Source organism: Anomaloglossus baeobatrachus, chromosome 6 (genome assembly GCF_048569485.1).
Source record: "Anomaloglossus baeobatrachus isolate aAnoBae1 chromosome 6, aAnoBae1.hap1, whole genome shotgun sequence".
Lineage (NCBI taxonomy): Eukaryota > Metazoa > Chordata > Amphibia > Anura > Aromobatidae > Anomaloglossus > Anomaloglossus baeobatrachus.
In genome coordinates, this window is record NC_134358.1 from 576,456,487 (window position 1) to 576,482,612 (window position 26,126).

General features: G+C 49.3%; 1 pseudogene; it reads left to right on the forward strand.

Annotated features, from left to right (window-relative positions):
* The window catches only part of LOC142243719 (uncharacterized), a 680,256-nt pseudogene that overhangs the window by 3,667 nt on the left and 650,463 nt on the right, over positions 1-26,126 (forward strand).

The following is a 26,126-nucleotide window of genomic DNA, read 5'->3' on the forward strand; positions in this document are numbered from 1 at the left end:
TGGGACATTTTCTGGATGATTTTCCTCTATAATCCGGTTTCTGAAGTCTCCGGATACAACTCTCCCCACAACGCTCCCCACAACTCTCCACACAACTCTCCACACAACTCTCCACACAACTCTCCACACAACTCTCCACACAACTCTCCACACAACGCTCCCTACAACTCTCCACACAGCGCTCCCCACAACGCTCCCCACAACGCTCCACACAGCGCTCCCCACAACGCTCCCCACAACTCTCCACACAACTCTCCACACAGCGCTCCACACAACTCTCCCCACAACGCTCCCCACAACTCTCCACACAACTCTCCACACAACTCTCCACACAACTCTCCACACCACGCTCCCTACAACTCTCCACACAGCGCTCCCCACAACGCTCCACACAGCGCTCCCCACAGTGCTCCACACAACTTTCCACACAACTCTCCGCACAACTCTCCCCACAACGCTCCACACAACTCTCCACACAACTCTCCACACAATGCTCCCCACCCACAACGCTCTACACAACGCTCCACACAGCGCTCCACACAACGCTCCACACAACTCTCCACACAACTCTCCACTCAACTCTCCACACAACGCTCCCCACAACGCTCCACACAACTCTCCACACAGCGCTCCACACAACGCTCCCCACAACGCTCCACACAACTCTCCACACAGCGCTCCACACAACGTTCCCCACAACGCTCCACACAACTCTCCACACAGCGCTCCACACAACGCTCCCCACAACGCTCCCCACAACTCTCCACACAGCGCTCCACACAACGCTCCACACAACGCTCCACACAACGCTCCCCACAACTCTCCCCACAACTCTCCACTCAACGCTCCACAAAACGCACCACACAACTCTCCACACAACTCTCCACACAGCGCTCCACACAGCGCTCCACACAGCGCTCCACACAGCGCTCCACACAACGCTCCAGACAACGCTCCACACAACTCTCCACGCAGCGCTCCACACAACGCACCACACAACGCTCCACACAACTCTCCACACAACGCTCCACACAACGCACCACACAACGCACCACACAACGCTCCCCACAACCCTCCCCACAACTCTCCACACAGCGCTCCCCACAACGCTCCACACAACGCTCCACACAGCGCTCCACACAACGCTCCACACAACGCTCCACACAACTCTCCACACAACTCTCCACACAACTCTCCCCACAACGCTCCACACAACTCTCCACACAACTCTCCACACAACGCTCCCCACCCACAACGCTCCACACAACGCTCCACACAGCGCTCCACACAACGCTCCCCACAACTCTCCACACAACTCTCCACACAGCGCTCCACACAACGCTCCACACAACTCTCCACACAACTCTCCACACAATGCTCCCCACAACGCTCCACACAACGCTCCACACAACTCTCCACACAACTCTCCACTCAACTCTCCACACAACGCTCCCCACAACGCTCCACACAACTCTCCACACAGCGCTCCCCACAACGCTCCCCACAACGCTCCACACAACTCTCCACACAGCGCTCCACACAACGTTCCCCACAACGCTCCACACAACTCTCCACACAACGCTCCCCACAACGCTCCCCACAACGCTCCCCAAAACTCTCCACACAGCGCTCCACACAACGCTCCACACAGCGCTCCACACAACGCTCCCCACAACGCTCCCCAAAACTCTCCACACAGCGCTCCACACAACGCTCCACACAGCGCTCCCCACAACGCTCCCCACAACTCTCCACACAACTCTCCACACAACGCTCCACACAGCGCTCCACACAACGCTCCCCACAACGCTCCCCACAACTCTCCACACAACTCTCCACACAACGCTCCACACAACGCTCCACACAACGCTCCACACTACTCTCCACACTACTCTCCACACTACTCTCCACACTACTCTCCACACTACTCTCCACACTACTCTCCACACAACGCTCCACACAACGCTCCACACAGCGCTCCACACAGCGCTCCCCACAACGCTCCACACAGCGCTCCCCACAACGCTCCACACAGCGCTCCACCACCTGCTCTCCATGGAGATAAGAGGCCCTACAGACACTTTCCCTCTGCTCTCCCCTCCCCCATACAGAATATGCGTCCTTGTGTATGGGGTTTGGAGAAACCCCCCATCTTAACCCTAGAAGTGCTGCATTGTTGGATCCTTCTAGGCCCCTCCCTCCAGTCTGTGATGATCTTCCCCCACGAGCACCCAAAATTATTCTCTAAAACCCCATAAAGCCCACTCCGAATCCTCTGTATATTGTCACACAAAGTTTTGCACAAACTTTGCTAATTGTCATTGACACGCCCGCACCGGGGCCTGGGGTGACTCGTTACCGGGCAGCGGTTCTGCTCCTGGGGCGCCGCGGTGGTGAGGCCCGGTTTCGTGACCCCGACGGTGTCGTTTACTAAATAGGAAGGAGATGATGACAGTTTGTTCGTGATGCCTCCTGTGGTATGCGGCAAGTTAGGTGCCGCCGCTGCGGGATGAGGGCCTCTGGGGCGGTCGGTGATGCAGTTGAGATGGTGCAGCTCTTCACAGGTAGAGCTGAGCCCCAGGGGGGATGGAGGTAGTAGTAGTCTATGATGACAGGGGCTGCTGGGCGGAAGGCACAGGCAAATAATGGAGCGACACAGGGATGCAGTCTCAAGGTTTATACTCACTGTAGCAGGTTCCAGGGTAACACAACGTCAGTGACCGCCTTTGGGGAGCTGGGATTTCCCTGAGATGGGCTCCAGCCGATTCCGGGTAGTTCGGAGGTCGAGTCCGGTGCACCTTTCTTAATGTACCTTCCCTGGTCGTCTTCCTGTGCTTGCTTCTGCCTCCTGCCTTGCACCCTCGCTCACTGAACCCTTTGCCAGTGGACCCTGTTGGGTGGCATGAAGCTCTATTCCTTGGTCCTTTCACCTTTCAACAAATTTGTGTGCAGACGTGGCTTCGGTGCTTGCAGTCACCTCAGTGGCTGGTTTTACTAGTGGAGTACGTAGGTTCTTCTTCTCTAGGAACCAGTCCCCGAGTTGCGGCCAAGTCCTTCCACCTGTAGATTATATGTGGAACAAGGCCACGGGAAGTTATGGCTCTCCTGTGGGTCTCTAGGACCCTTCTGTCTGTGCCCGGGCCGAGCGGGACCAGCTCCAGGCCTCGGGTCTTCGCTCTTCCACTGCTCCTCTCCTTTTCTTCCCTCTCCACACTCCACACTGTCTGAATGTTCCCACCCTGAAGACTCCACCCCGCGGCTTGGTTTCGAGTATAATCACACCCTTGCCATGTCTGATGAGGTGTTTCTGAGTGAGTGTGCTTTGTGTGAACCGATTGTGACCTCCTCCATACCCAGGATGGAATACCACACCTCTGGATGAGGTGCAGTACCTCTATGGTGACTGAAGCCTCAGGGGCGCCACATCATGGCGGCATTGGACTCTATTCAATAGTGTCTGTGATCAACAGAGGCAGACTCAGGCATAGACCTGCCGTGTGGCTGATTCAGAGGCAGGCTAGCAAGAGTTAACCTCTGCTGGTCTGCTTGCCCCTTTAATCACATGTTGTAGGGAGGCCTATCACATCTGCTCTTCTCCTATTTATGCTGGTGGAATGGTCCTACCCATGCCAGCTATAGTTTATCCTATGTTGGTCTGTGAGGTGTGGTGTCCCAGACTTACTGGTGAAAGTTGTGCTTTTGCTTGGTGTTGTGGAGTTTTCCCCTGTTGTTTTTTACTTCCCTCCTGCTCTTATTTTTCCTCCTGAACCTCTTATTACCTTTATTTTTGTGTGCGCTATGTGATAGAGTTTTGTTTTTTTCTTGTCTGTCTTTTTCAGTAGACTGAACACACTCCTGTCCTGTCCCTCCCTGGTGGAGTGGGAGGGGGAATTATATCAGGACTGGTCAGTAGTAGGGCCGGAAAGAGACTCGGGCCTCTCCACCTTTGGGAGTGTGCCTGAAATTAGGGATAGTATAGGACCCCTGAGCTTAAGGGACAGCTGAGGAGTGCCGTTTCTCCTCTATCCTAAAGTCACTGTAACATTAAAGCTGGCCAGACTTTATATTCCGGCATGGACCCACTTGCTGCGCTATCGAGGCAATTGCAGTCCTTGTCTCTGACTCGCCCACCCCAGGGCTATGGGACACCCGGTGCCGGGCCAGACTAGTCCGGGGGTCGTCAGTGGTGGCGGGGCCCAACTCAGTGACCCTGGCGGGAGTCAATTAATGTGGCTTCTGTGATGGTAAACTTTATAATTAAAGTTTTAGGTTATTCGTGACGCCACCTGTGGTTTGCGGCTATTAAGCCGCCGCTGCTGTATGGGGCCTCCGGGGCTGGTGGAATGGTAGCTTGGATGGTCCTGCTCCCCACAGGTGGAGCTGGACCCCGGGGCAACAGTTGGTGCTTGTAAGAGTCTATGGGGTTGGTGTGCGGTGCAGGGCCGATCAGGTAGTGACAAAGAACGGACACAGACAGCAGTCTCTTTACCTTCTCTTCCTTTTACTTTGCAACAGACCAGTCCTGGGAGACCGTCACAGATGGTAAAGATGATCCGGCCGGCCTGGAAGCAGTTGGGGTTGTCTCTTTGGCCAGTCGAGTAGGAGGCCTACTTCCTGCTCTTTCTTTTCTTCTACAGGACCCTGCACTTGGAATTTAGCAATGGCCCTCTTGCTGCTGTGACCGGTGGTTCGTCCCTTTCATCTAGGATAGGCTTCGCAGGCCCTCTCTGATGCGTCTCTGCTGGAGTCCACACCGGGCCCTGGTGATACAGCTGTACCCTCGGATGGTTTTGGGGGCCAGGAGACTTGCAATCCTCCTGCCCTTCGGATTCGGCTACCAGGTTGGGTTTTGCACACTGGCAACCACAGACTCCGATGTCTAATTCTTCTCTTACGCCTCTCTGCAGATCCTGCTTTTCTGGGCCGGGCTCTCTTAGCCCCAGGCCCCAGCTCACAGGACAGCACCACTCTGCTTCTTCTCTCTCCAAACTCTCCTAAACGACTGAACACTACTTCCTCCCTCAGGTCAGACTTGAGGAATCCTCCCTGGAACTCCAGGTTCAGAGCTCCCTCTGCTGGCCTGAGGGAGAAACTGTGTTGGATGTTGGTACTTACTGGTCAATGATTTCCCCAATTACTTCCAAGCTCAGTATTAACCCTTTGGAGAAGGGCAATACTGTTGTGGCAACCAGATGCTGGGGCGCCACATCTCTCCAGGTGGCTGAAGTAAAGGGAGTGGTACAGCAGCAAGTTCAGTCCGCCACACTGGTGCAACCAGTGTTCTGTATACATCACCCCTTACCCTCTCCCCCCATATATAACCCTGCACCCTCTCTCCCCATACCTTGTCAATAGATGCTACCCCCTCCCTATCCTCTCTCCCCCCATACTGTGTCAATGACACGCCCACCGGGGCCGTGGGGCACTTGTTACCGGGCTGGTCCTGTTTGTGAGGATGTTGCGGCGGCAAGGCCCAGTTCCATGACCCCGGCGGTGTCGTTTTCAAATGGGGAGGATTATTTACAAGGGATGATAGAGTTTGTGACGTCACCCATGGTATGCGGCCATATATGGGACCGACGCTGCTATGCCGTTTCCCTGGGGTTGGTGGTGACGCAGCAGAGGTGGTTGAGCTATCCATGGGTAGAGCTTAGCCCCAGGTCAGGAATCAATTATATAGTCTATGGTAGGGAGCTGTGATGGCGGGGTGCAGGACCAGAGACGCGGTGAATAACCGGACGACACAGGGCAATGCAGTCACAAGTTTTTAACTCACAGTTATCCGTTCCAGGTTTACACGACCTGTCAAGTGTTGTCCATGGAGTGCTGAGCCCTGCTGTGATTGGCTCCAGCCGATCCCCAAATAGTTCGGAGGTACAACCCGGTACACCTTTCTATGTTCCTTCCATGGTCGTCTTCCTGCGCTGGCCTCTCCCGCCTGCCCCGCGCCTACGCACACTGTGCCCTGAGCCGGTGTCCACGGACCTTGTTGGATGGCTTGTTTGCTCTGTCCCTTGGCCCTATGTGGTCACCTTTTCAACGGATTATGTGCGGTGGTGGCTTCGGTACATGAAGTATCCTCAGCCTCCGATGTACTAGTTGAGCCTTGTTGTTCTCCACTAGTCTAGGGACCGGGATGCAGCCAACTCCCTCCACTCCGGTATGCCGGCTGTGGATCGAGGCCACGGGTGTATGGCACACTTCCCGTGGGCTCTACTCTAGGACCTCTTCTCTCCTGATCCTGGGCCGACCTGCTCCAGCTACAGACCACAGGACCTCTCTCCTCCACATCCACTTCCTGACTGACTAACCCCTCATCCAAACTGGCTGACAGGAGCATGGCCTGATGGGATGTCGCTAAATAAAGAGTATATCTGTGTATGTGTGTAACGACCTGTGATCTCCTCCTTACCCGGGAATGGGATACCACACCTCTAGCTGAGGTGCAGTACCTCTGTGGCGACTGTGAGCAGACACCGGCTCAACCTATCCCAAGGGAAATGAGAACAACTTATGTTACTGGATGATTCAACTTGGAAATGAAACTCATCAACATCAGGTGGTAGAGTGGGTTTCAAGCGCTGTATCAAATGGCTTCTCCTCTTCCTCCACCTCCACATCACACACAGTTCATTCCCCAGAGGTGCCACCACAATTACACTTGTTTGCACCCGCGTCACATATCTCCAACTGGCAAACTGACTGGAGACCCACAAATGGGCGAGTCTGCAGAGCTGTTCACACATTCTATCCCATGGGCATCACAGGTCCATTCCAAAGATTCCCAGACTGAGAAGGAGGAAAGCATCCGCACCGATGCCCAAAATCTTTGTGAGTTGGATCCTGGCTCAGACGATGTAGGGACCCAGCAGGATCCTGACGCTCGTCAACTGACGTTAAGCCCTGGTGGTGAAGGTGATGATGATGAGACTCAGATACCTGAGCTGCACGTGTTCTGTTCTGTGATGTCAGGTCAGGAAGAAGAGGAGGAAGACAACACAGAGCATGACGATAAAGTTGTAGATCCCACTTGGTGTGAACCCAGAGGTATGAAGTTGAGTAGCTTAACTGATGACAAGGAGAAGGAAGCCGAGGATGTTACAGTGTCTATTACTGCACAAACATTTAGCGATGCAACCATGAGAGGCACTGCATCCTCAGCCAAAACCCTGGCTGTGGCCAGCAGCGGTTGTGGGTCTACAGTTCGCAAGATGTTTTGCCTAGCTTGGGCCTTTTTGAGACCACAAAAGATGACCCCACTTTCATTATCTGCTAACTTTCTAAACAATGACTGAGTAGAGGCAGAAATAGTAATAATTTGGGACTTTTCCTTATATCTGTGATGTTTCCTTCTGTCTGTGACTTTTCTTTCTTTCTAGGACTTTTCTTTCTCTCTGTGACCTTTCCTTCTTTCTGAGACTTTCCCTTCTGTGACTTCCGCTTCTCTTTGTGACTTTCCCTTCTGTCTGTGACTTTTCCTTCTGTCTGTGACTTTTCCTTCTTTCTGTGACTTTTCCTTCTGTCTGTGACTTTTCCTTCTTTCTGGGACTTTTCCTTCTCTCTGTGACTTTTCCTTTCATCTGTGACTTTTTCCTTCTCTCTGTGATTTTTCCTTCCCTCTGTGACATTTCCTTCTTTCTGTGACTTTTCCTTCTCTCTGTGACTTTTCCTTCCCTCTGTGACTTTTTCCTTCTTTCTGTGACTTTTTCCTTTCATCTGTGACTTTTCCTTCTCTCTGTGACTTTTCCTTCTTTCTGTGACTTTTTCCTTCTCTCTGTGACTTTTTCCTTCTCTCTGTGACTTTTTCCTTCTTTCTGTGACTTTTTCCTTCTTTCTGTGACTTTTTCCTTCTTTCTGTGACTTTTCCTTCCCTCTGTGACTTTTCCTTCTTTCTGTGACTTTTCCTTCTTTCTGTGACTTTTCCTTTCATCTGTGACTTTTTCCTTCTCTCTGTGACTTTTCCTTCTCTCTGTGACTTTTCCTTCCCTCTGTGACTTTTTCCTTCTTTCTGTGACTTTTTCCTTTCATCTGTGACTTTTCCTTCTCTCTGTGACTTTTCCCTTCTTTCTGTGACTTTTTCCTTCTTTCTGTGACTTTTTCCTTCTCACTGTAACTTTTCCCTTCTTTCTGTGACTTTTCCTTCTTTCTGGGACTCTTCCCTTCCGGTCTGTGACTTTTTTTTTTTTTCTTTCTGTGACTTTTCCCTTCTAGTCTGTGACTTTTTCCTTCTTTCTGGGACTCTTCCTTCCTTCTGGGACTTTTCCTTTCATCTGTGACTTTTCCTTCTTTCTGTGACTTTTCCTTCTTTCTGTGACTTTTTCCTTCTTTCTGTGACTTTTCCTTCTTTCTGTGACTTTTTCCTTCTTTCTGTGACTTTTCCTTTCCTCTGTGACTTTCCCTTCTTTCTGTGACTTTTTCCTTCTCTCTGTGACTTTTCCTTCTTTCTGTGACTTTTCCTTCTTTCTGTGACTTTTTCCTTCTTTCTGTGACTTTTCCTTTCCTCTGTGACTTTCCCTTCTTTCTGTGACTTTTTCCTTCTCTCTGTGACTTTTTCATTCTGTCTGTGACTTTTCCTTCTCTCTGTGACTTTTCCTTCTTTCTGTGACTTTTCCTTCTTTCTGTGACTTTTTCCTTCTTTCTGTGACTTTTCCTTCTCTCTGTGACTTTTCCTTCTCTCTGTGACTTTTCCTTCTTTCTGTGACTTTTCCTTTCCTCTGTGACTTTTCCTTCTCTCTGTGACTTTTCCTTCTCTCTGTGACTTTTTCCTTCTTTCTGTGACTTTTCCTTCTTTCTGTGACTTTTCCTTCTTTCTGTGACTTTTTCCTTCTTTCTGTGACTTTTCCTTCTTTCTGGGACTTTTCCTTCTTTCTGGGACTCTTCCCTTCTGGTCTGTGACTTTTTTTTTTCCTTCTTTCTGTGACTTTTCCCTTACGGTCTTTGACATCTCCTTCTTTCTGGGACTCTTCCTTCCTTCTGGGACTTTTCCCTTCTGGGCTGTGACTTTTCCTTTCTTTCTTTCACAGCTCTGAAATCCGGGTAAAGATCTGAAGACTCTTAATTCTGCAGATATAATGGAGGAGGAAAGTGATGTTCGTGGTGGTGATCGGTGCACAGAGGAGGATCCTGCAGGTAACCGCCCCGGTGAGGAGTCACCACTATATAAAGCAGAGAAGAGTCACGCTCTCCTCGTTCTCTGGACCGGACAGTTCTGGGCCGGAGGTTTCATGTTTTGTGTTTTCTCGGTTTCTTCAGCCGTAGATTCCCCCATTCAGATAAATACAGATGATATCTGGTGATAATGTGATAGCGCTATATGTGATAACACCGCTGTGCTCCTATAATACGGAGGTAACATACAGCGGGAACATGGAGGGGAATAGGATTATGTGCCCGGGGCCGATATCTTCATCATCTGCGGTCACTGCTGATGGGGGGGATTCACCCAATTGTGGGGGTATAAAGCCATTAGCTGCTATTGTAATTCCGCAGATCAGTGGATTACATTAATGTTTTATTATGTTATTAATACCTGGATTGTTTTACTGTGTATTACACAATACATAGCAGACATTACAGACACTAAATACATGAAACTGGTGGGTGGCCACTGTGGGTACCCCTGTAGTATACGTACGGTTCACATATGGGTAGTATATGCTAAAAATGTATTTGGATACATAGATTATGTACTATCTAGTATCTGTATGTATGCCCCTATATACATGAAAGTGCCCACTGCAAATATGTTGTGATACATATACTGTATTAACAAATACAATGGGGAAAATGAGTATTTGATCCTCTGCCGATTTTGCCGTTTTCCACCTACACAGAATGGGGAGATCTGTAATTTGTATCGTCGTTAACTTCACCTGTGACAGAATAAAAAAATCCAGAGAATCCCACTGTATAATTTATAAATAATGAATCTGCATTTTATTGTATGAAATAAGTATTTGATCCAATAGAAAAACAGAACTTAATATTTGGTAGAAACCTTTGTTTGCAATTACAGAGGTCAAACAACAGAAGTCAGCGACTCCTCCATACAGATCTTCTCCAGATCTTTCAGGTCACTCCTCCATACATATCTCCTCCAGATCTTTCAGGTCACTCCTCCATACATATCTCCTCCAGATCTTTCAGGTCACTCCTCCATACATATCTCCTCCAGATCTTTCAGGTCACTTCTCCATACAGATCTTCTCCAGATCTTTCAGGTCACTCCTCCATACAGATCTTCTCCAGATCTTTCAGGTCACTCCTCCATACATATCTCCTCCAGATCTTTCAGGTCACTTCTCCATACAGATCTTCTCCAGATCTTTCAGGTCACTCCTCCATACAGATCTTCTCCAGATCTTTCAGGTCACTTCTCCATACAGATCTTCTCCAGATCTTTCAGGTCACTCCTCCATACAGATCTTCTCCAGATCTTTCAGGTCACTCCTCCATACAGATCTTCTCCAGATCTTTCAGGTCTCTCCTCCATACAGATCTTCTCCAGATCTTTCAGGTCACTTCTCCATACAGATCTTCTCCAGATCTTTCAGGTCACTCCTCCACACAGATCTTCTCCAGATCTTTCAGGTCACTTCTCCATAGAGATCTTCTCCAGATCTCTCAGGTCGCTCCTCCATACAGATCTTCTCCAGATCTTTCAGGTCACTTCTCCATAGAGATCTTCTCCAGATCTCTCAGGTCGCTCCTCCATACAGATCTTCTCCAGATCTTTCAGGTCACTTCTCGATACAGATCTTCTCCAGATCTCTCAGGTCACTTCTCCATACAGATCTTCTTCAGATCTTTCAGGTGACTCCTCCATACAGATCTTCTCCAGATCCTTCAGGTCACTTCTCCATACAGATCTTCTCCAGATCTTTCAGGTCACTTCTCCATACAGATCTTCTCCAGATCTTTCAGGTCACTTCTCCATACAGATCTTCTCCAGATCTTTCAGGTCACTCCTCCATACAGATCTTCTTCAGATCTCTCAGGTCACTCCTCCATACAGATCTTCTCCAGATCTCTCAGGTCGCTCCTCCATACAGATCTTCTCCAGATCTTTCAGGTCACTTCTCCATACAGATCTTCTCCAGATCCTTCAGGTCACTTCTCCATACAGATCTTCTCCAGATCTTTCAGGTCACTTCTCCATACAGATCTTCTCCAGTTCTTTCAGGTCACTCCTCCATACAGATCTTCTCCAGATCCTTCAGGTCACTTCTCCATACAGATCTTCTCCAGTTCTTTCAGGTCACTCCTCCATACAGATCTTCAGATCTTTCAGATCACTTCTCCATACAGATCTTCTCCAGATCCTTCAGGTCACTTCTCCATACAGATCTTCTCCAGATCTTTCAGGTCACTTCTCCATACAGATCTTCTCCAGTTCTTTCAGGTCACTCCTCCATACAGATCTTCAGATCTCTCAGGTCACTTCTCCATACAGATCTTCTCCAGATCTCTCAGGTTGCTCCTCCATACTGATCTTCTCCAGATCTTTCAGGTCACTCATCCATGCAGATCTTCTCCAGATCTTTCAGGTCACTCCTCCATACAGATCTTCTCCAGATCTTTCAGGTCACTTCTCCATACAGATCTTCTCCAGATCTTTCAGGTCACTCCTCCATACAGATCTTCTTCAGATCTCTCAGGTCACTCCTCCATACAGATCTCCAGATCTCTCAGGTCGCTCCTCCATACAGATCTTCTCCAGATCTTTCAGGTCACTTCTCCATACAGATCTTCTCCAGATCCTTCAGGTCATTTCTCCATACAGATCTTCTCCAGATCTTTCAGGTCACTTCTCCATACAGATCTTCTCCAGTTCTTTCAGGTCACTCCTCCATACAGATCTTCTCCAGATCTTTCAGGTCACTTCTCCATACAGATCTTCTCCAGTTCTTTCAGGTCACTCCTCCATACAGATCTTCAGATCTCTCAGGTCACTTCTCCATACAGATCTTCTCCAGTTCTTTCAGGTCACTCCTCCATACAGATCTTCAGATCTTTCAGGTCACTTCTCCATACAGATCTTCTCCAGATCCTTCAGGTCACTTCTCCATACAGATCTTCTCCAGATCTTTCAGGTCACTTCTCCATACAGATCTTCTCCAGTTCTTTCAGGTCACTCCTCCATACAGATCTTCAGATCTCTCAGGTCACTTCTCCATACAGATCTTCTCCAGATCTCTCAGGTTGCTCCTCCATACTGATCTTCTCCAGATCTTTCAGGTCACTCATCCATGCAGATCTTCTCCAGATCTTTCAGGTCACTCCTCCATACAGATCTTCTCCAGATCTTTCAGGTTTCAGGGCTGTATCTGGACAACATTGAGTTTAAGCTCCTTACATAGATTTTCTCTTGGGTTGAGGTCTGGAGACTGGCAGCCACTCCAGGAAATGCTTCTGATGGAGCCGCTCCTTAGTTGCCCTGGTTGTGTGTTTCGGGTCATTGTCATGCTGGAAGACCCAGCCACAACTCATCTTCTTGTTCATACAGAGGGAAGGAGGTGTTGGCAAAAATCTTGGTATACATGACCCCATCCATCCTCCCTTCAATACAGTGCAGTCGTTGTGACCCCTTTGTAGAAAAGCACCCCCAAATTATGATGTTTCCACCCCCATGCATCATGGTTGGGACGGTTCAAAACCTTCCTCACAAAAGGTATACAGGTATAATGGCAATGACAATATTCAATATGGATCCTGCGTCAGCGCAAGATAAATGGGAATTATATAAGAAAAATGCGCTGAAGACATAGATAAATTAAAAGGAATTATTTCTTATTAATGTAATTAGTAATACATGGGTGGAAATGGAGAGGACAGAGACCACACGAAGGCAGGTAAATGTAACAACAGATAGATTGCTCGAATCAAAATGATGACATAAAGAATAATAATAACACCACTAAAGATGGAATATATAACCTGTATATATATATATATATATATATATATATATATATATATTGTGACGTAGCGACCACCAACGTGGTAAATGGTCGCTATATGTCACAGTGGAGAAGGTATCTGCGATATCTAGATGAAAAAGGTTGCTATGGGACTTGTAGTCCACAAAGGCTTCTTGCTACACATAAGGGTCAGGTTCCCTTTAATAATCCCAAGGTGCTCTGTAGGGCTGAGAATCACAGACCTCCACCTGTGGGTGTGGCTTGAGGGGTTAAGGCAATCCAGTCTCAGAACCTGGATGGAGTGTGTCTAGGGCAGTCTGGATAGAGACTAGCTCTAGACTTCCAGTGTGTGTGCTGGGAGAGAGTGAGAGCAGAGCCGGAGCTCTGCATGGAGCAACCTGTGTGGAGGCTGAGCACAGGACTCCGATATTAAGACTGAGGTGAGTGCAGCCAGACGAGGGCTGTAAGGCCGAGCCTCTCCTGGAGGAGACCCAGACCCAGTGGTCTGCAGAGGGCCCTGGGGCCGCGAGGGAACCTCAGCTAGAGGTGTCTGCTGGCAGGGGCCAGAGAGTAAGGAAAGTGGTTAACTTCCACTATGAACTTGTAATAGAGTCTGCTCTGCAAGCTGCAGAGCCGGAAGCCTGGAAAAGCTCCAGGCCTGCGTGGAGCGCTTATAAGTTTGTGGACCCTCCTGGAACAGCCGAACGGGGCATCATAAGACCGTCTCCTACGGCAAGGGGTGCCTGTGTGACGGGGACCCGTATGGACGGTGCATAACCCGGCTGTGTTCCGGGTGAATTTACATGTACAGCGAGGACAATAAAGCTGTTTGGATCGGACTATTTGAGTCACGGCGTCTTTGTAGTCCTGGGGGACCCCCACCCCGCTACATTATGGTGGAGAATGCGGGCATGCAGCCTGGTTGCTAGGGGCAACGGCATAGGACATATTCCTGTGGATACGGACTGCTTGCTGTGGATCGGCGGGTCAACGAAAATTTTTGAAGCGGTTTGCGGTGGATCGGTGGGTCCACGAAAATTGTCTGTGCACTCAAGACAGCTGGCGGTGGATCGGCGGGTCCACGAACAGGAACAGCGTGCTCCAGCTGCTGGCGGTGGATCGGCGGGTCCACGAACAGGAACAGCGTGCTCCAGCTGTTGGCGGTGAATCAGTGGGTCTACGGTGGCGAGAGACCAGGGACTGGAGGCTCCAGGCCAGCCGGAATTGCGAGGCCCTGCTTGGTGAGCAGTGATACACCACAGGCTGGAGACCCTGGTTGTACGGGCGGTACAACCTGGAAAGGTTAGTGGTACTCTAACCCCCCCCTGTCTTTGACCACCGGGTATTACCCATTGGAGTGCCCCTCCTGTTCCTCTTCTCGTTGCAGCATGGAGGAGCTCCTAAACCAGCTGCTACAGAGTCAGCAGCCCCAACAGCATGGGCCAGGAGGTCCAGCGACAGCAGGGGGGGGCTGAAAGCCCAAAAGAGGGAATGGTCCCTGCGGACATTGTGGAACAGCAGGAGCTGTCAGAGTGTAGCGATGTTGCAGCCATGAACCAGTTTGAGCGTTCCCTTCGGGGGCCAGTATGGACACTGGGTGCCCAGGGAGATAAGGGCGAACGGTGTGAACTGGGGGCTAAGGACATTGCATGGAAACCCCAAAAGGGGGCGGAGTCCCAAAAAGGGGTGGTTGCCCAAAAGGGGGCGGAGTCCCAAAAAGGGGTGGTTGCCCAAAAGGGGGCGGAGTCCCAAAAGGGGTGGTTGCCCAAAAGGGGGCGGGGTCCCAAAAAGGGGTGGGTGCCCAAAAGGGGGTGGAGTCCCAAAAAAGGGGTGGGTGCCCAAAAGGGGGCGGAGTCCCAAAAAGGGGTGGTTGCCCAAAAGGGGGCGGAGGCCCGGAACAGGGTGGTTGCCCAAAAGGGGGCGGAGGCCCGGAATGGGGTAGTTACCCAACAGGGGGCGGGACCCCAGAAAGCGGTGGTGACCCACAAGGGGGTGGAGCATTCAAAATCCGAACAGAGGGACTATAGCAAGGGGCAATGGGATTTGCCTTACCTATGTCCTACCTGCGGTATAGGCTATTCATCCGATGTGAGGCCACAGAAGTGCTCAGTGGACTTGAATGGGCTAAGTGTGTCTGGTCTGTTAGACCCGGGTAGCCAGTTGACGTTAGTGAGACCCATGTCCGATCTCCATTTTTTGGTGGGTAGGACAATAGAAGAACGTTGTGTGCATGGGACCACTAAAGAATATCCTATTGCCAGAGTGCTGATTTGGACGGCCAGAGGTGTGGGGCGCCCTGATGTGGGTGTAGCTCCAGATCTGCTATGTCCGGTTATCATAGGACAGGACTTTGAGTTCTTTCGGGACTTATGGAAGACAGAGTTCGGGACCGATTGCACAGGAATAAGTCGGCTTCCGCCTACAGAAGCCTCTTTTCCGCAAGAGGTTATACGGGTTCCCGGTGGGACATTGTGGTACACGGAGGAGGAGGTACCTCCACGTAAGGACAGTCCTAAGTTAGGGGTGACCAAAGATAATGGGGGACATGCCCAACTTAGTGACATGACCGTTAAAGTAACAAATGATAGTGTGACAGTTAAAAACGGGAGAGCTCCAGACAAGGGGTCCGACACCTGGTTAAGCGGGGACGTGGTAGTCCAGAACACCAGGGGGAGTGACGACGACTCCAGAATCGACACTGACGTTACTAAAGAGACAAATGAGTACAGTGACAGACTGATGAGCAAAGAGGGGAAATCCTCCTCCCGTCGCCGAAGGCGCAACAGGCGCCGAGGGGCGGAGCTAGCTACAACCTCCGAAAATATGGACCAGGTAGAGATAATGTCGTGTATTTCTGCCCACAGTGCGGATTCCCTTCCAGAATCTGAGTGTTCAGAGAAGGTTGAGAAAGGCACGTTACCGATAGCAACCGCTAATGTAGAGTCGGACAGCAAAATCATGCAAAAGAAAGATGTGTCTGTGCTGGAACTGACACATTGTAACGACAGAATTCAGCAGGGTGACATTGCAGTGAAAGAACCGACCAAAGAAGTCATGGCGGTGTCTTCTATAATTTCCAAGCATGAAGCTGGTGGTCTGTCAGATGAAAGCGCTGTAGGAGATGACATACTACAGAGTGATATAGGAGAAGTAATCCTAGACAGTGTTGACGGAGCACAAATCCACAAAGGTCCTGGTGAGCAGACCGATAAGCTACCCAGGGTTGAGGGGCTGAATGTGGAAAATGGTGCCAAGGTTCTAAGAAGAACAGAGTACCGTGCTGAAGGGCGTGACACCCTGGTAGAAGGTGATGCTGTAAATGCCCAAGAGAAGGCAGAGGGTGACACTGCAGAGACCCCAGAGGACGTTGGAGGGAATGCAGTGAAGTCCCAAGACACGGCTGGTGCTGTAAAAGTGGAAAGAGCCTCTGAGGAAGAGGTGAAGATTGGACGTAAGGTCTCATCAGGAGCTGAGAACCTGACTGACTCAGTGGGTAAGACCAAGATTGAAGACAAGGCGATTGGCTCAGCTAAGAGCCTGAAACCCGAGGCGTGTGTAACTCAACAGGTGAAGCCTTTGATGGAGAATATGGAGGAAGACAAGAGACCTCAGGACCAGTCTAGTGTCCTTGACAGTGAAGGAAGCAAACCAGTCTTCAAGTGCTGGATAGACGTGCTGGAAGACTTAAGGGAAGCCTGTGCCAGTGAGAAGGTGCATGAGAGATTCCAGAAGGCAGTAGGGGCCTGTAAAGCAGGGCTGTGGAGTCGGAGTCGGAGTCGTGGAGTCGGAGTCGGAGTCGGAGCTCATTTTGGTGGAGTCGGAGTCGGAGTCGGTATAAAATGCACCGACTCCGACTCCTAAAATATATAATAAATTGGGGACAGGAGTGCAATGCAGAATGTGCTGAATATTTTACTAAATAATAACATTTAGTATAATGCTTATATTTAAGTGAAAAATTTATTGTAGTACAATGTGAACATCAGACATTTAATTGTTTTTATGATACAATAATCAAGATATTTGGATAGAACATAAAATATTTATTGGAATACAACTTTAGAACACAAAAAACTAATAAATTGTAAATATGTAATATATATATATATATATATATATATATATATATATATATATACACACACAGTGTATATACACACACAAGATATATATGTAATCTACTGTATATTACATAGTGTATTACATATTTACAATTTATTACAGTTTTTTGTGTTCTAAAGTTGTATTCCAATAAATATATTTTATGTTCTATCCAAATATCTTGATTATCGTATCATAAAAATTATTAAATGTCTGATGTTCACATACACATATTCATGTACTACAATAAATTTTTCACCTAACTAAGCAATATATGTAGGAGTCGGAGTCGGAGTCGGAGCCGGAGTCGGAGTCGGAGCCGGAGTCGGAGTCGGTGCAAGAGAATTTGAGGAGTCGGAGTCGGAGTCGGAGTCGAAGGTTTGGCTTACCGACTCCACAGCCCTGCTGTAAAGTGTACTTTGCCGCAGAGACTAATCGGTTGGTGGTGTGCTCTTTTAGTGACGTCACAAAGAAGCGAGTGGCCATCCTAAGTGACTTGCACCTTCGGTGTCTTCGTACAAAGTGGCTCATCACTGCCAAGAAGGATGAAGACGCCAGACGCCTGGCGCAGCTGACCACAGGGTTTCAAGAAGTGGTGGTTGTGAACTCAACATTGATCGGGCTGGCATTGAGAGCGCTAAGAAATAACATTAAGCAAGCCAGGGAGGTTCCAGGGGTTACAGCTGTACACTTAGACAAAGACAGCGGAACCTTCCGTATCTATGGAAAAACTTCAGAAGCGGTGAAGACAGCTTGACGGTTATTGGAGTTTGTTGAAGACAGCATTCAAGTGCCCAAAGAGATGGTTATGAGGCTTATTGGACGACATGGAAGAGCCATGCAGGAGATGGTGGATAAAACCGGCGTGACGAGAGTAAGAATTGATATTCATAATAAAGCCAGGATACCCTAGGAAGTCGGCATGGCTCCCGGTGCCATTGCGGGAACAACAGAGTGTGTTGCAGATATACGAGTCCTCCTAGAATACCGCCTGGGATACCTGGAAGACTTAAAACAGTTGAATTTAGAAAGACAGAGAATTGCGAACCAACTCCGCCAAGTTGGTGTGGGATGGCGACCATATAGGGGCTATGGCCCAGAAGAGAAAGGTAGCCCACTCGATGAACGGGTTACCTCAGAGGGCGAAAGAAAGTATGTTGATAAAATGAGCCGGGGTCACAGAGGACCCGGATATTTGTCAGGCTATAGTACGGACTCTGAAGGGTCTCCGTCCTGCAAGACACAATCCAAAGGACTGAATGAAAGGAGGGCTGCAGCGTTAGCCAAAGACGCTGACAAGAAAGTACGCTATCCGAGACCCAGACGAAGATGCCCGGGAAGAAGAGCCCACGAGAGATCTGTGAACGGCTCGTGCGGAGGTCCTAGTTATGGCGTCTCTTCTATCATCTCCCCGCGGAGGCTCCTCGATAGTGAGGCCCCTAGTGGTCAGGTTAGCTCAGGGACTGACAGGACGATGGTGCCAACTAAGGGAGAATCTCCCTCTTACGCAGACCTTGGGCGACAGCCTTGGTGGGATGGGTCTGGCCGGGGACCGTGTCTGAATAGTGGGTTTCCTGCGCAGGGTTTGGTGACGGACGGTCCGGCGAGACCAGAAGCTCGAAGGGGTCCTGAAGGGCCCTCTTGCTTGTTAGTGCACTGTGGCCCGGATGTCCTGTCTCCGGGCCCCTGTAGGGTATCGCGTGTTCAACCCTACAAGTTTGAACAGAGGGGGGGGATATGTGACGTAGCGACCACCAACGTGGTAAATAGTCGCTATATGTCACAGTGGAGAAGGTATCTGCGATATCTAGACGGAAAAGGTTGCTATGGGACTTGTAGTCCACAAAGTCTTCTTGCTACACATAAGGGTCAGGTTCCCTTTAATAATCCCAAGGTGCTCTGCAGGGCTGAGATTCACAGACCTCCACCTGTGGGTGTGGCTCGAGGGGTTAAAGCAATCCAGTCTCAGAGCCTGGGTGGAGTGTGTCTAGGGCAGTCTAGATAGAGACTAGCCCTAGACTTCCAGCGTGTGTGCTGGGAGAGAGTGAGAGCAGAGCCGGAGCTCTGCATGGAGCAACCTGTGTGGCGGCTGAGCACAGGGCTCCGATATTAAGACTGAGGTGAGTGCAGCTAGATGAGGGCTGTAAGGCCGAGCCTCTCCTGGAGGAGACCCAGACCCAGTGGTCTGCAGAGGGCCCTGGGGCCGCGAGGGAACCTCAGCTAGAGGTGTCTGCTGGCAGGTGCCAGAGAGTGAGGAAAGTGGTTAACTTCCACTATGAACTTGTAATAGAGTCTGCTCTGCAAGCTGCAGAGCCGGAAGCCTGGAAAAGCTCCAGGCCGGCGTGGAGCGCTTATAAGTTTGTGGACCCTCCTGGAACAGCCGAACGGGGCATCGTAAGACCGTCTCCTAAGGCAAGGGGTGCCTGTGTGACGGGGACCCGTATGGACGGTGCATAACCCGGCTGTGTTCCGGATGAATTTACATGTACAGCAAGGACAATAAAGCTGTTTGGATCGGACTATTTGAGTCACGGCGTCTTTGTAGTCCTGGGGGACCCCCACCCCGCTACAATATATATATATATATAATTACATAGGACCCCAAAATGTATTTAATTAAATCTCCATTGAATGTGATGAAATGGGATAAATATGTCAAAAATAATATATAATGATGGGTTGTACGGGTGAACAAAAACAACCAGGACAAAGATGTGGAAGTGTGCAGCATGTATAAAAATTGCCTGGTAGTGAATAACAGAGGAAGAAGCTGTGACGACATGGACTCTCATGGGTTAAAGTTTCTTAAAATTCAGCCAGACAGCATGATAGATTGTCTATAGATGGGGGAGAAGTCCCTCATTGTTTTTACAAGACTCTTGTTGACTCAATGTAATTGTGTTGGCCACTGAAAGCTAGACGTATTGTTTCTCCAGACTCTTTCAGTAACCATTGTATTGTAGCTGTGTATTGCTAATGTGATTACCTTAGTAGCCATTGTCGAGTCTGTGACTTGCAGACTACATGTATACCCTCAGTCTTTCTGTAGACCTCATTTGGATGAACATTGTCCATGCAGCTTGAGATTCATCCAATGGGAGAGGCGATCTTGTCCAACCAATCGATGAGGACGCAGTGTATCCAAGTGGAAGGCTGTGGCTATAAAAGGGATTTCTTTAAGCCACCAGGTGGTTGTTGATGGATGCTGATGGATCCAGTCTAAGCTCTTTGGAGCTGACTAGAGGATCAGGATATCTTATGGCTTCAATCTAGGGACTCCGGTTCCGGTTGGAGACCATATCCACAGCTTAGGGATTTCGACTCCGGCTGTCAGGATTGTAACATCATACCAGGACTACCTAAGGAGGACACTCAGGTTGGGACAGTTCAGTCACCTGTTACAGACTTTTCAGACCTCACACAGCTTCCTGAATCTGGCATTATTCCTTTCTCGGTGGGTGCCCGCCAAAAGCGGGGTGCTGCTGGATTGGAGTAAATAGCCCTGGAACCTCTGAGGCATGGACATTCTAAATCCCTGGTGAGCCAGCGGAAGGGTGAGACTCTGTTGCCTGTTACATTTGTGTTTTGCTGGTTATGTGTTATGTGCCGTTAATTGTTTGGGGATCCAATAATTTCTAATTATTGTGGTTCCCTCACCCTGTGTTGTCTGAGTAGTGTTCCGCCCACGGTTAAGGAGGCCGGCGTTCAGTTGGGATGAGCCCTGAGCCACGCTGTCTTTCTAAAGGCGGCGGGTTTTAGTGGACAAGAGCACCCACTGAGCCCCTTGTCTCCACAGAAGCCTAGTATAAATAAATAATATATATCTGCTGGAACACCGTCACCAAAAACCTCGGGAGAAAAGTAATTACCAAAACACAACCAAGGGGAATAAACAATCAAAATAGTGGTCAATACCTGGCCCAAGATGTGCAGTGTCCTCAATCGCTACGCACGTTTCGACATGTAGTCTTTTTCCAAGGCAGAAGTGAGTGAAGGACCTTTGTAATTGCCGCTTTTAAATAATGCGGTTCAACTACTGATAGGACCTTGGTCACATGTCTCAGAATCAGATGTCACTTTCTGTTGGCGCATAGCAACGCCGATGCATCCATCGTCATTGCCGGTGAGAGTGTCTCCAGGACCTGAGTGACATGCACGGGGACTCTGCGTCATCACCCAATTATGGTATAGACGCCGTCAGCTGCACGGACAAAGAACACATCAACGCACATGCGCACGAGTGCTGTCTGTAAGGAGTTACTGTATTCCATAAAAAATAAGGCCAACTAAGTCATATATAATGGACTGAGAGGGACAAAGGGAATAGATTGAATAGTAACAATACAACATGGTTGGGACGGTGTTCTTGAGTTGTACTGATCTTTCTTCTTCCACCAAAAATGGTGCGAGTGGAATTAATGCCAAAAAGTTCTATTTTGGTCTTCTCTGACCACATGACCTTCTCCCATGTCTCCTCTGGATCATCCAGATGGTCATTGGTCAACTTCAGGTGGAAAGCCCTGCTAAAAAGTAGGTTTTAATAGATTTAATTAAAAGATCAAGCCTATAACACAAACAATTTAAAAAGGCTGGGCAGAGTACTCCAATAGGTAGGCATGCATGTATAGGCAATAACAAAACACAGGGTGCAATTACTGATATGGTTACCCAGTTCTATTCATTATATGCAAATAATACAGCCACATACATCTGTAAAGGTACCGTCACACTTAGCGACGCCTCAGCGATCCCACCAGTGATCTGACCAGGCAGAGATCACTGGAGCGTCGCTACATGGTCGCTGGTGAGCTGTCAATCAGGCAGATCTCCACCAGTGACCCGTGTAACGACGCTGTGCTTGGTAACCATGGTACACATCGGGTTACTAAGCAAAGCGCTTTGCTTAGTTACCCGATGTGTACGTTGGCTACGTGTGCAGGGAGCAGGGACTTGGCTTCTAGAAGCTGCGGACGCTGGTAACCAAGGTAAATATCGGGTAACCAAGCAAAGCCTTTGCTTGGTTACCCAATGTGTACCTTGGTTACCAGCTCCCTGCACATTCAAATCGTTGCTCTCTCGCTGTCAAACACAGTGATCTGTGCTTCACAGCGGGAAAGCAACAACCAAAAAATAGTCCAGGACATTCAGCAACGACCGGCGACCTCCCAGCAGGGGCCAGGTTGTTGCTGATTGTCACACACAGCGACATCGCTAGCAAGATCGCTGTTGCGTCACAAAACCGTGACTGAGCAGCGATGTCGCTTAGTGAGATGTGGCCTTAAAGGGTAGATTCCCAGTAGGCTGATAGTCTGTAACAAAAGCAATCAATAGCCTATACAGAATGACCCTAGCTGTCCCTACCTGACAATGGAGGGTATGACGCCCTAACTGTTTTTGGCGCCCCCATTCACCGTTGGGAAGCCCTAAAGCGACTGTACACGGCCCTGCACATACTAAACACCTATCACATAGGATGATAAAAACTTTTGGGTGCTTAACTTCAAGGTCGTCTTCATCAATGTGGTGAAGCGACCAGTCCCATGGCACCCGACGCGTTTCTCCCCAGGTGCATATACATCAGGGTTCATCAGGGGACATGAACCAATGATCCGGAGTCTCCAATCCAAAGACCCCTTAGAGGGATACCTAGTGTCCATGCACCGCACCCTGAGCATGAACTTCTCAGGCACCTCTTATGTGTTTTCTGCCAGATTCAGTGCTGCAATTTATACACCAAATTTCTGCACCAAATCTGCAACAACTGGCAAATAAACCTCGGGCGTCTGCCAGAACAGCGGCTTTTTTAAAATGTTTTGATATTAATTATTGTGCAATAAACTTTATTCTTTTATCCCGGTGCCTGTCCTATACACTTTATACACAGGTGGAAGGCACATGGACTTATTTCCTGGAGCAATAGCAGCGAGTGCTGGCGATGTTTGCTTTGTATTCACGAGATGCAGGTCTCATTAAAGTCAATAAGATCACCTGAGCTGAGTTTACCTGGGGAGGGGGAATGTGGGAACCTCCAGCTGTGACCGTAGATAAACTCAGTGATGTCACCGCTGCGGCTCCGTCAGTCTCTGCCTGAAGTCGCAGCAGGAGGTCATATTTTCTAATGTGCCCGTATACCGTGATTCAGGGTGTAGCAGAGCAGAGATTGTTGTAGGACCTCATGTGGATTACGCCAGACCTGGTGTTTAGGGCGTTAATAAATTGGAGAAAGAGGGTGGTTTTTTTTGTATTTTATATCAAATAAAGGACTTTTTTTTCCGGTGTTTTTGTTTATTTCTTTTCACTTACAGGATTAGTAATTAGGGAGTCTCATAGACCCTTACACATTATTTATCTAACGCTTAGTAGCAGCTGTGAGCTGTCATTAACCCATTATTTTACCCAGATTGCCACCGCACCAGGGCAATCGGGATAAGTTGGATAAAGTGCCAGATGGATGCAACAATTTTGAGCAGCTACAGGCTGCTATTTTTAGGCTGGGGGCAATACCCATGGACTTCTCAGCTTGAAAATACCAGCACCATTTGTCAACTTTATCATGACCGGGTATCAAAATTGTGGGGGCTGCACGCCGTTGTTTAAAAATATTTATTTAAATAATTATATAAAAAAAACAAACATATAGGGTCCCTATTATTTTGATACACAGCCAAGGTATGCACACGGCTGGGGGCTGCAGCCCGTAAGCATCTGCTTTATTTTCACTGGGTATCACAATAAGGGAGGAACCTATGCCTTTTTTTGAAATATATTTTTATACCTCAACAGGGACACAGATAGCGTATGTGATACCAACCAATCACAGACGCTGTCACACAGGGTGGGGGCGCGGTCTGACTGCAAACAATCATAGTTGCCGGGACTGACGGTGGGTGGGGAAGCAGTGAATATGTATGAGAGTTAATGAGCGGGCCTGGAAACAATGTGACAATCACACGGGAGACTCGGTAAGTATAACTGCCCTGCTTTGCAGACCCCCTAGCCCTTTCTACTACCTTTTTACAGCCAATGTTCAGGTCCCCATAGACTTATATAGGGATCGGCATCTGGGCAGAAGTTCAGGTTCAAGTCCGATGCCAAACCAAGCTTTTTATTTTTAAGTCCCGCCGGACCCGCTGAATCTGAACATCTGCACATTCACCCATCTCTAGAGGTGACATATTTTCCCCCTGTGTGGATATCTCTTCTTGTCTTCGAATATTGTTTTTTTTGTAACAGGTGTAGGTGTGGTGCCCCTGAAACCATCAGGAGCTACAAGGTTCTGCATCCCCACAAGGATGCAGGGCCTACCCCCTTAGGGACCGAGAAACCCAGTGTTGGTACCAACAAAAACCCAGGTAATCACAGTTTTCCCCAACACATCCCCCAAACAATGGTACAGGGCTAGGGTGGGACCAATGGATGGCCGCCTAGAGTTGGAGCCAATCCAGTCCACTTGTTGACCAGGTGGGACGGGCAGACTGTGGAGAGTAGTCAGGACACAGGAAGACAGAAGACAGAAAGAGAAAGTCTGCAGTGAACGAGAGCAGATGTAGTGAGAACGTGTGTGACTAGTGGAAGTGTAAAGGTGTGACTGAGCACGTTCTGACTCGGGTTGACGGTGACCTGGTACCCAGGAGAAGTGGTTGCCGGTGGAGTACTCCCGGAACTACGCACTGACGGGGTACAGGACCCTAGGACAGGAAAGAGCTTCAAGCCGACCTGTTAAAGGCGGCGTTACATTGGACAATTTATCGCATGAGCGATCGCACCCACCCCCTTTGTTTGTGCGTCACAAGCAATTCATTGCCTGTGGCGCACAAAAGTTGTTAACCCCCGTCACACGGACTTACCTCCTGCACGACCTCGCTGGGGGCAGCGAACATCCTCTTCCTGAAGGGGGAGGGACATTCGGCGTCAGAGCGACGTCACACAGCGGCCGCCCAATAGCAGAGGACGGGCGGAGATGAGCGGGACTTAACATCCCGCCCACCTCCTTCCTTCCTTATTACCGGCGGTCGCAGGTAAGCTGTGTTCATCGTTCCCGAGGTGTCACACGTAGCGATGTGTGCTGCTTCGGGAACGATGAACAACTGGCGCCCAGATGGAGGAACGACATTATGAAAATGAACGACGTGTCAACAAGCAACGTTAAGGTGAGTATTTCTGCTCGTTAACAGTCATTCGGAGCTGTCACACGTTACGATATCTCTAACGATACCGGATGTGCGTCACGAATTCCGTGACCCCGACGACATATCATTAGATATATTGTCTCGTGTAACGCCGCCTTAACACCTGCACAGCGAGGGGACCATCAGGGACCTTACTGACCCTAAAAAATCCGAAGACTCAGTAGCAAAAGGAGAACCGGAGACAGGACCAGAGACTCCATACCCACAGGGTTCACGCTACCGTCAGGCAGCCAGAAGTGAACAAACCACAGAACGGGGACCCCTAGTGTTCTATACCAGGGGGACCCACTTACCAGAGACAGGTGCAGGGGAAGAGGGTACAAGAGAAACAAACTGGCACTGGGACGAAGGAAACCTGGAGGCGAAACCAGCCGACCTCGGGCAACCAGTCAACATCTACCAGCAGTGTGTAAACCAGTTGCACTGAATGCTTGTGTGGACTACCTTCTTCCGACGCCCACTGCACCATACACCTGCTGGGGCAATACCCTACTTGTGGAGGGACTACCATGCTAGCTGCTAATACCACCATCCCCAGTAGAGACATTCTGCAGCGGCAGCTCCCTACACTTAACCGCAACACCACAAGTGGTGTCGCAAGTAAACATTATCCTAATCTCCCCTGTAAATATCCCCATTGCAAAAAGGGCCCAGGGCACGGAACCGGCTAACAGCCACCATCGTGACATCCCCCAATAGAGACACTGCCCGGGACCGAGTACCCCATGTCCCTGGGTGCTACAACCCTTTTTCCTGGCGTCACGAACAGGATTGAACTGGACCTGGCTGAACCGGGTGACATAGGCCTTAAAGATTGTACTTTATGGACTGTACTTTATTGTTTGCAAAATTGCCGCCATTTTGCTGTGAAAAGTAACTGCACCACAGCAGAGCAAAAGGAGTGAAAATAAACCCC